The sequence below is a fragment of the Pristis pectinata genome, chromosome 10 (genome assembly GCF_009764475.1).
Source record: "Pristis pectinata isolate sPriPec2 chromosome 10, sPriPec2.1.pri, whole genome shotgun sequence".
NCBI lineage: Eukaryota > Metazoa > Chordata > Chondrichthyes > Rhinopristiformes > Pristidae > Pristis > Pristis pectinata.
Genome location: NC_067414.1, coordinates 76,824,403 through 76,833,518, shown reverse-complemented (window position 1 = coordinate 76,833,518; position 9,116 = coordinate 76,824,403).

Below are 9,116 nucleotides of genomic sequence, written 5' to 3'. Positions count from 1 at the left end.
CTTCATTACTTGATTTTGTTTTGCTAAATCATCCTCCCATTTCTTCTCCATTTCCATTTTGCTCCTAATTGTTTTTGCTTCTGTGTAATATTTATCTTGCCAAAATGCCTTTACAAGTGAAGATTGCTGCTTCACTCTCTAAAATTATTTCAATGGTCACGGCAGCTCTTTTGCTAAAATTAGTTCTCTTAAAGTATTTATTGCATCTCTAATAACATGCACAGTACTTTGAACCACTTATCTTAGCAATACAGGGAATTAAATTATCAACCAGTGAAGAGCTTAAATTGCACTGGACTGCACCATTACTGGCAGCATCAACAGGTTTAGAAAAATTATTTCCATGTTTCAAGTGTGCCGTCTACTCTTAAATTTCCATGAAGGTAAATCAAATATGAGCTAATACACAGTGAAGACTATTTGCCTTGCCTTTCACATCTGAAAGCAATGCAGTGTAATATTCAGTGTTTGAAGCATAGTGTCTCACACACACACACACACACACACACACACACACAGGGAGGAAATTATTTATCTGATCCCCAAATATATGCATTTAAAAGGAACATATTTACAATTCACTACATAGGGCGACAAAATTCATTCTTCCTTCTTCAGGTAATTCTGCTGCTTTTTGGAGATGACATTTCTCATGTGACTGTTAACTTTCAGTTATCATTTGACTTTGTATGCTTCTTTGGCAGGAACAGAGTCCTTCAAATTTGAATCACCACATTCCCCATCAGTATTATCAGACTTTGGGTCTTCATGATTACTGACAATTCCTTTCCACCCTCTGCATGAAATAACTTACCCCTCAGAACCCCTTTAAAACTCGTTCCTCTCACCTTAACCCCATGCCACCTTGTTTTTGCTAACCCTACCATTGTCCGTAATGGCTATCTTGAGCTCTCGATTACAAGCCACTTCATCTCCCCTTCCCATTCACAGTGACCTGTCCATCCTTGGCCTTCTCCACTACCAGGGTGAGGCCAAACAAAATCTAGAAGAGCAACACCTCATATTCCAACTGGATAGTCTACAACCAAATGGTCTGAACATTGAATTTTCCAGTTTCAGGTAATGTGCACCCCCAGGACTCCTTTCTCTCTCCTTCTAATCCACCCAAGTTTTCCCCTCCCCACTGCTGTGACTGTGACTAAGTCACTGGAGACTGGAAGCTGATAGATGCAAAAGGTCTCTATTCATCACGACAAGCAGGCTTTCCCTCGGAATCTCTCTCAACAGAATCTCCCCGGATTCAAAGTACATGGAGCTTTTGTTCTCTCAAGAGTGACTGATAACTGGAATGCGCTGCCAGAGGAGGTGGTGGAACCTGATACAATTACTATGCTTAAAAAGCAAGGCATAGAAGGATATGGTCCTAATTCGGGCAAATGGGATTGGTGTAGATGGGCAAAAAGGTCAGCATGGTCCTGGTGGGCCGAAAGGCCCATTTGTCTGCTGTATAACTCTATGACTCAAGCTCAGCCGTCTTCCCAATCTGGAGCAGGTTAAATGTTTGGCAGGTGTAATGGACGGGAGTGGGGGGGGGGGGGGGTGGGGTTAGTTCAGCCTGAGGTGCAGATTCAGGAGTATGCAACCCATTTACTATTTACTATTACCATTTACTATTTATTCACAGCAGATCCATCATTTCAAAACAGTATTGGACTAGATTCTTGAAACATCCAACTGCCAAAATTGGGACAGTCTCTAATTTATCTTGCATCACTCTGAGTGATGTTTATTTCGGATATTGGGCCCACAAATCTCCCCATGTCATCTGTGGGGAGGTGACTGGCCCCTGAGTTGTTCATATTCTCTATCCTTGATGGTTTATTACAACTCTTGAAACTGTATTTCCACCAGCCACCTTGTTCTATTATACATAACTCAGCTGTGTGTGTGTAAAGCAGCATCTATTTCAATCTATAAGCTGTCTGCAACTCATCACATCACTTTTCCATTTTCATTTGCAGGTCATTTATATGCTTTTCAACATTTTAATATGCTTAAGACACTTCTCTATTTTTGGAACTCAGCATGAATTCACTTCTCAATTATTATCAAGAGTTCCTGTACTCACTGCCAAATTGCTGGATTTATTAACTTAGGCTATTATATATGCTCACATTGTAGTCTTAACCTATTTCATTGAAAGTTACAGACATATTATAGTACCTTATATTTCCTAATTCTAAAATACACATGAAAAAACCTGCTGAAATTTGCCAAAAATTCAAAAAAACCAATGCCAAAAAATGATGAAATTTCAAGTGCAATTCAGATTCAGAGCTAATTGTTGAATCATAGAAAACTGACAACATGAAAGAAAACCATTTGGCCCATCGTGTCTGTCCCACTCAAAAAGTATCCCACCTTCCAATACTTAATCCGTGATCTGCAGGTCACAGCTGTTCAAGTACACATTCAAACAGTGCTTAATTGTGAAGAGTTCTTCTGCCTCTAGTTCCCTGTCAGGCTCTGAGTGTCAACCACTGGTCACCTGGGTGTAAAACAATTTATCTTATCTCCCTTCTATCCCTTCTACCAATTGTTTAAGTCCTTGCCCTCTAGGTCCTTCTGATCTAGACCTCTCGTAATTTTATACAGTTTAATTAAATCTCCCCCTAGCCTCATCTGTTCCAAATAAAACAGCCCAAGCTTATCTGATCTTTCCTCATAGCTGAAATTTCCCAGTGCTAGCAACATCCTTATCAATCTCGTCTGCACCCTCTCTAGTGCAATCTTTCTGTGACGAGAACAGTAAGAACTACACAGGTTGTGGTCCAAATAATTTTGAATACAGTTCTTGTATAAGCTCCTTTCTCATACATTCTGTGCCTCAGATAGTAAAGAAAAGTATCCCATATCCCCTTTTAACCATCTTTTTGACCAGTCCTGCTTCCTTTATGGATCTGTAAACATATAAGAAATCTTATTTCTTCACTGCTTTCTATATCCTTCCTTTTGTTCATTGTCTTATTATATCTCTCCAAAAGCATTATCTCACACTTCTAAGGATTAAATTCCATTTGCCATTTTTCCACCCAACTGACCAGACCATCTATGTCTTCCTTCAGTCTGAAAATTTCCTCCTCATTATCAACCACAAGGCACAAGCTTTGTGTCAACTGCAAACTTCCTTATGGTGCCTCCTATATCTACCTCTAACTCACTAGCATTTATTACAGAAAGGGCTGGTAGGTTAATTGGCCACTGTAAATTGCCCCTAGTGTGTAGGTAAGTAGTAGAATCTGGGGGAAATTGAAGGGAATGGGGGGAAGAATGCATTACAAAGAAAATCAGTGGCGGAATGGGATTGATCTGTGGGCCAGCATATGTTTAATGGGCCAAAATGTCTTCCTTCCATGTCATAACAAATCCCACTGGTAACAGCGTTCCAGTCACAAATATCACCCATCAACTATTACCCTTTGCTTCCTGTCACGGAGACAGTTTTGGATGCAATTTGCCACTTTCTCTTAGATTCCATGATGGGCTTTTACTTTTTTGACCAGCCTGACCCATTGATTCCCTTTCATACCTCTTCAAAGAATTCAATCTAGTTAGTCAGATATGATCTTCCTTGAACAAATCCATGTTGACTGCACTGCTTAATCAACTCCATATGATCTTCTGCTCTAGGGGTTAGCTACAACAATACCACTAAATAGAATTAGTGATTTTCCATTAATTGGCCTCTGCAGCATATTGCAGGTTCTTCTGAAATGGACATGGGCTGAGTTTCATCTGCACTCTTTTACTTAGACACTCAGTTTCCAACAGTGATACAAACAATGCTACAAGAGATAACCATATAACATTGTCTCTAAAGGTAGTAACAAGCCATCAAATAACAGACATATTATAGTTTCATGTGCAGGTCTTCACGAGGGCAATTAAACCATTACTTTCAATGCTTAAAGACACATTTTGATGCTGTTTTAACCACCTTTTTCACATGCCTTGCTATTTTTGTTGAAGGGCAGATGGAACAGTGAGGCTGCTATTAAAACTGCTGCTTCACAGCTCCAGCGATCCAGGTTCTGACCTGACCACCAGTGCTGTCTGTGTGGAGTTTGCGTGTTCATCTGTAACTGCATGGGTTTCTTCCAGATTCTCCAGTTTCTTCCCACATCCCAAAGGCATGTAAGTTGGTAGGTTAATTGATTACTGTAGATTCCCCCTAGTGTTTACATGTGTGGTAGAATCTAGAGGGGAGTTCATGGGAATGTGGGAAGAATAAAATGAGTTATGGTAGGATTAGTTGAAATAGGTGCTTGTGGTCAGATTTGGTGGGCCAAAGGGCTTGTTTCCTTTCTGTATCTCTCCATGACGCTCTATGGCTAAATTCCAAAGTCCATAAAGTGGTTAAAAAGCCATATGGGATGCTTTCCTTTCTCAACCTGAGGCACAGAATGCATGAGCAGGGAGTTTATACAACACTAGTTAGGCCACAGCTTGATAGGTGCACACCATTCTGGTCACCACATTACAATAAAGATTGCAGTGGAGAAGATGCAGATGAGATTTACAAGGATTTTGCAGCAAGAAGTAATTTCTCCATTTAACAATTATGAAATGTAAAACACAAAGTGCTGAAAATACTCATCAGGTCAGGCTGCATCTGTGGAGAGAGAAACAGAGCTAATGTATCAGGTGTGAAGCCTGTCAGAACTGGAGAAATGAAGAAACAAATGGGTTTTAGGTTACAAAGAGCGGAAGGGATGGAGGGAACAAAGGAAATCATTACATTTCATCTACCAAAGTTCTGACCACTTGAGCCTGGCTTTATTTCCTCGAAGTCTATTACTATTCTCCTCACAGTTCACTAAATCTCCACTGTTTCTGACATCTACATATTTGGGAGTTGTCTTTTGTGCATTTAAGTCTAAATCATAAATACATATTAAGAAATACAGTGATCACAGGACCAACCCTGGGGAACTCCACTGTGGATCTCCCTCCAGTCTGAATAAAGACTTTCCCTACTATTCTCTGTTTCCTGTTCCTTAGCCAATTTTCTACCCCATGCTGTTGCAGTCACCTGACCTGCAGTCTTGATCACGGGCCTATTATGCTTCATCTTGTCAAATGCTTTTAAGTCCATATCTATCACATAAAATATTTAATTAGGAAACTTCATCAAGTTAGTTCTCCAGTCAATTCACATTTGTCCAAGTAACTGTTAATTCTGTCCTAGATATGTGTTTCTAGAATTGACCCCACTACTGAAATTAAACTAACTGGTCTATAGTTACTAGGTCTATCCCTAAACTTCTTGTTTTAGACAAAGATGTAAACTTTGCAATTTTCCAGTCCTCAGGCACCACCCCCCCTTATCCTATAAATGTTCAGAAGATGATGTCCAGAGCCTCTGCAATTCCCTCCATTACTTTCATCAGGTAACCTCCTCTGGAGCAGGTGATTTATCCACTTTAAGTGCAGATAGCCTTTCCAGTGCCTGCTCTTTATTAATTTTTAACCCATCTAGAGTCTTAGCTACTTCTTTGTTTGCTAAGATTCCAGCAACATCTTATTCCTTGGTGAAGATTGATGTAAATACCCTTTTAGTCCTCAGCCAATACCTTCTGCCTCCATGAGTAGATTTACTTTTTGATCTCTAATCGGACCACCTTTCCTCTTACAACCCTTTTCTTGTTCACAGACATGGAATATTTTTGGATTCCTTTTTTATGTTTGCTGCCTGTTTTTTCTCATGGCCTGTCTTTGCATCTCCTCTTTTTTATTTTACATCCACCCCTGAACTTTCTGTAATCGGCCTGGTTTTCACTTATGTTAACAATTTGGCATCTGTCAAATGCTCTTTGTTTCTGCTCTTTCTTTAAAAAAAATCAATAGGTGAGATTATATACAAGGAAAAGTGCAGAATAATAAATCTGCTTTTCTCAACTTCAAAACAGCAAGCTCACCTCATCAACACAGTTTCTCTAATTCCCTTGTGGTTATTCTGTGGGATTGGATTCTCATTCACATGTGAAGGGAAGACAAATTATTTCCTGCTTTGTGCTGCAAAACTCAAATTTAAATTGAAATACAAAGGCTTAAACAGAGAAAGTCTCAGAATTTTGAAAGATGCAATACTATAAATCATACCCAAAAAAATGTATTCAGTTGAGCTGAAATATTTTCTTTTTTGCTCATGCTGTTTCCCCCATGCAATTTTGTCTCCACCTTACTAGAGGAACTGTCTGGTGCAAATTACAAACCTGACCATGTTAAGAAGTTAAATTTATACCATTCGACAAATTCGTTGACTCAGTTTCTCCAATGTCATTTTCATATATATGGGTGTTAATGTAACACCCTGTGACTGTTCAGTTTGACAACTGTTATTTTCAAATGGCTAATTAAACCATCAATGCTCGCTGCTGAGCAAGAACATTCACATAAAAGTAGAGACAAATCATTGAAAAGTTTGTGAAATTAAATCATAACTCATTCAGAGCTGTCAAGCCCCCTCTTTAATCGTCAATGTTTGTAATCTATAAGTTTATATATAAAATATTCAAAGCCCGTTTAGAGTTTCTAGAACACTAATCATGGATGACAATACTGTGTGCCAGTAATCAAGACCCAAGTGAATACATAATTAGTAACTGATACAAGTTATTGTGTGTTTTTTTTGTTAATAGAGGTAAATGATGCAAGTAACATTGTGTGTTTTTTCCTAATAATTGACAGTGCAAAGGCCAGCTTGAAGTTGTCTCAATAATAGAACGCCACAATAAGAGTGTTCATGCAAAGACATCCCATTCAAATCATTCAAACAGCAGGAACAGTACATTGTTAGAAAATAATGATGAATTTGGCAAGGAGAGACTGCATTACTCTTCAAATATAATTTATGCATGAATTACACAGATCTTACTGAAAGCCAATGCATAAATTTCATTAGGCTCTACAGACAACTCCTGAAAGACTTATTTTAGCTTTGTAAATCCAGACAGATCATTGTCATTTCCACTGTGCTGCCAGTCATAGGACTTGTGTCATAAAATGGAATGTTAATTGCTCTCCTGACAACATTGTTAATTAAGCATGAATCAATCAGTCTACACATGCACATTATAAGAAGCATAACCACTATAAAAAGATATATCACTTCTAGACTATTTTAATGAAAGTAAGAATACAATGCACATTCTCAATGCACATTTCAAGTTCCATGCTTCAATCAAGAATGGAGGTCATTAGATTTCACCTAAGTAAACTGTAACATAAGGAAATTTGCTATTCAGTAAAAAATAATATTTTAAGTGAAGTCATAGTATTGTTTTGGAGAGTAGGCTTATCACAGTAGCCTATAGAATTTCTTTTTCACCTTTTCCAATTCACCTTGATCTACTGAATTAATTATTAAAGACAATTACAAAATATACATCTTAACTAACAAAGATTACAAACATTGTGTTTACTGGAGTAAAGAGTGAGCCTTAAAAATATGGTTTTACAGATTATGAAACATGCTGTGTTATTTGCATAATTAACGCACTAAATTGCATATTATCCTTCATGTAGCAGAAACTGTAAAGTCAAACTAAACTTCAAATTACTTCTAAACAACCGCATTAAGTAAAGCCCAAAAACATGTGACCATAATAAAAATAAAAAACGCTGGAAAAGCTCAGCAGGTCGGTCAGCATAGCATCTGTGAAAATAGAAACATGTTTCTCTTTCCACAGATGCTGCTTGACCTGCTGAGTTTTTCTAACCTACTCTCCAGTTGTCAGCTTTTATTTCAGGATTTCCAGCATCTCATGATTTTCAAAAAATGTGACCACACCTTGAAGATTAGCTGTGGCCTGCACTAAGAAAAATCATTGAGAATTTCTCATTCTACATCTATTTCGTCCCACAGTTTAATGAGCTTCTTCAATGGTATTGTAAGGAATATGATGTGCTAACAAAATCACAACATCAGAAGATGGAACACCGGGAGCAATGGTCAAACCCCAAATCTGCTGAGTGACAGGATTTGGTTGAAGCCTGGAAACAGGGAATAATTCTTACTCTGCATTTCCTTGTAAACTTCCAAATCTATGACAAGGTCTGCAAGCACAAACCCAATACTTCTTAACAATCAACGTCAATCAATCACCAACAGATCCAGTCAACCTGCAGCACAGAGCCCATCATGCTGTTGATTAAGATCTGAAGTGCAAATTGGAAGGACTGACACCAAGTCTGCTTGAAAAGAGAATCGACATTCACATACTCTATAGAGTGAGAACTATAATTCTTACCTATATGCTGGATGCTGCAAGTCATGCCATAATTGTGCATGCACGTCTGTAGTATGAAAGGCCAGGGGTCAGATGACAGTGACAACACTACTGACCCCCATGGTCGGATGATAGCATTGCCTATCAGGTGGGAAGCTGCACCACTGTCAATCAATGGTCTGGCTCCGCCCCACCCATTAAAGAGCACACCTGATGATTGGCCCATAACCCACCTTTGTTCTTGACCCTGAATCATTGGCTTGTTTCACCTGAGTGGGCTCCACCCCGCTACAGCCCTATAAAAGATGGTACACGTGGGCTCTTTTCCGATTGCTGCTGGGGTCGAGACCACAGGTGAGAGGGTGCACTTCCACAAGGGTCTAGGAGCATCCTGAGTAGATTCCCAGTAGCGTAGAGCCGTTGTTTGTCCAGATTCAAGGGGTCCAGACAACGTATTTGTTTGTTCCCTGATCGTTCATACTAGTTCGTTGTGTGTGTGTGAGTGAGCATGTGTGCACTTCACCCCTGTTGTGACTCCCCCCATGTTTCGCGATCACCCTAGTGCGAGTGTGCGAGGGTGCATTTGTTCCTTCACATTCTGTTCCCGCGTTGGTCTTTGTGAATAAAATCCTCCTTTTAAAGTACAAAGACTGTGTGTCCAGATACCTTTATCTTCAAGATACCAAAAGAACCTTTCTCATAACAACATCTCACAGAAATTTCAAAGCAAACCAGTGCCTATAATGCCTAAACAATACATGCTGCTGAGCTGCAGTTCAGGATCCAAGTGCCTTTTGAGGGCGTACAATACTGCAAGAAAAGAACAGGAGCATATACCCGTACTTTGGTTCATTAATCTAGAGT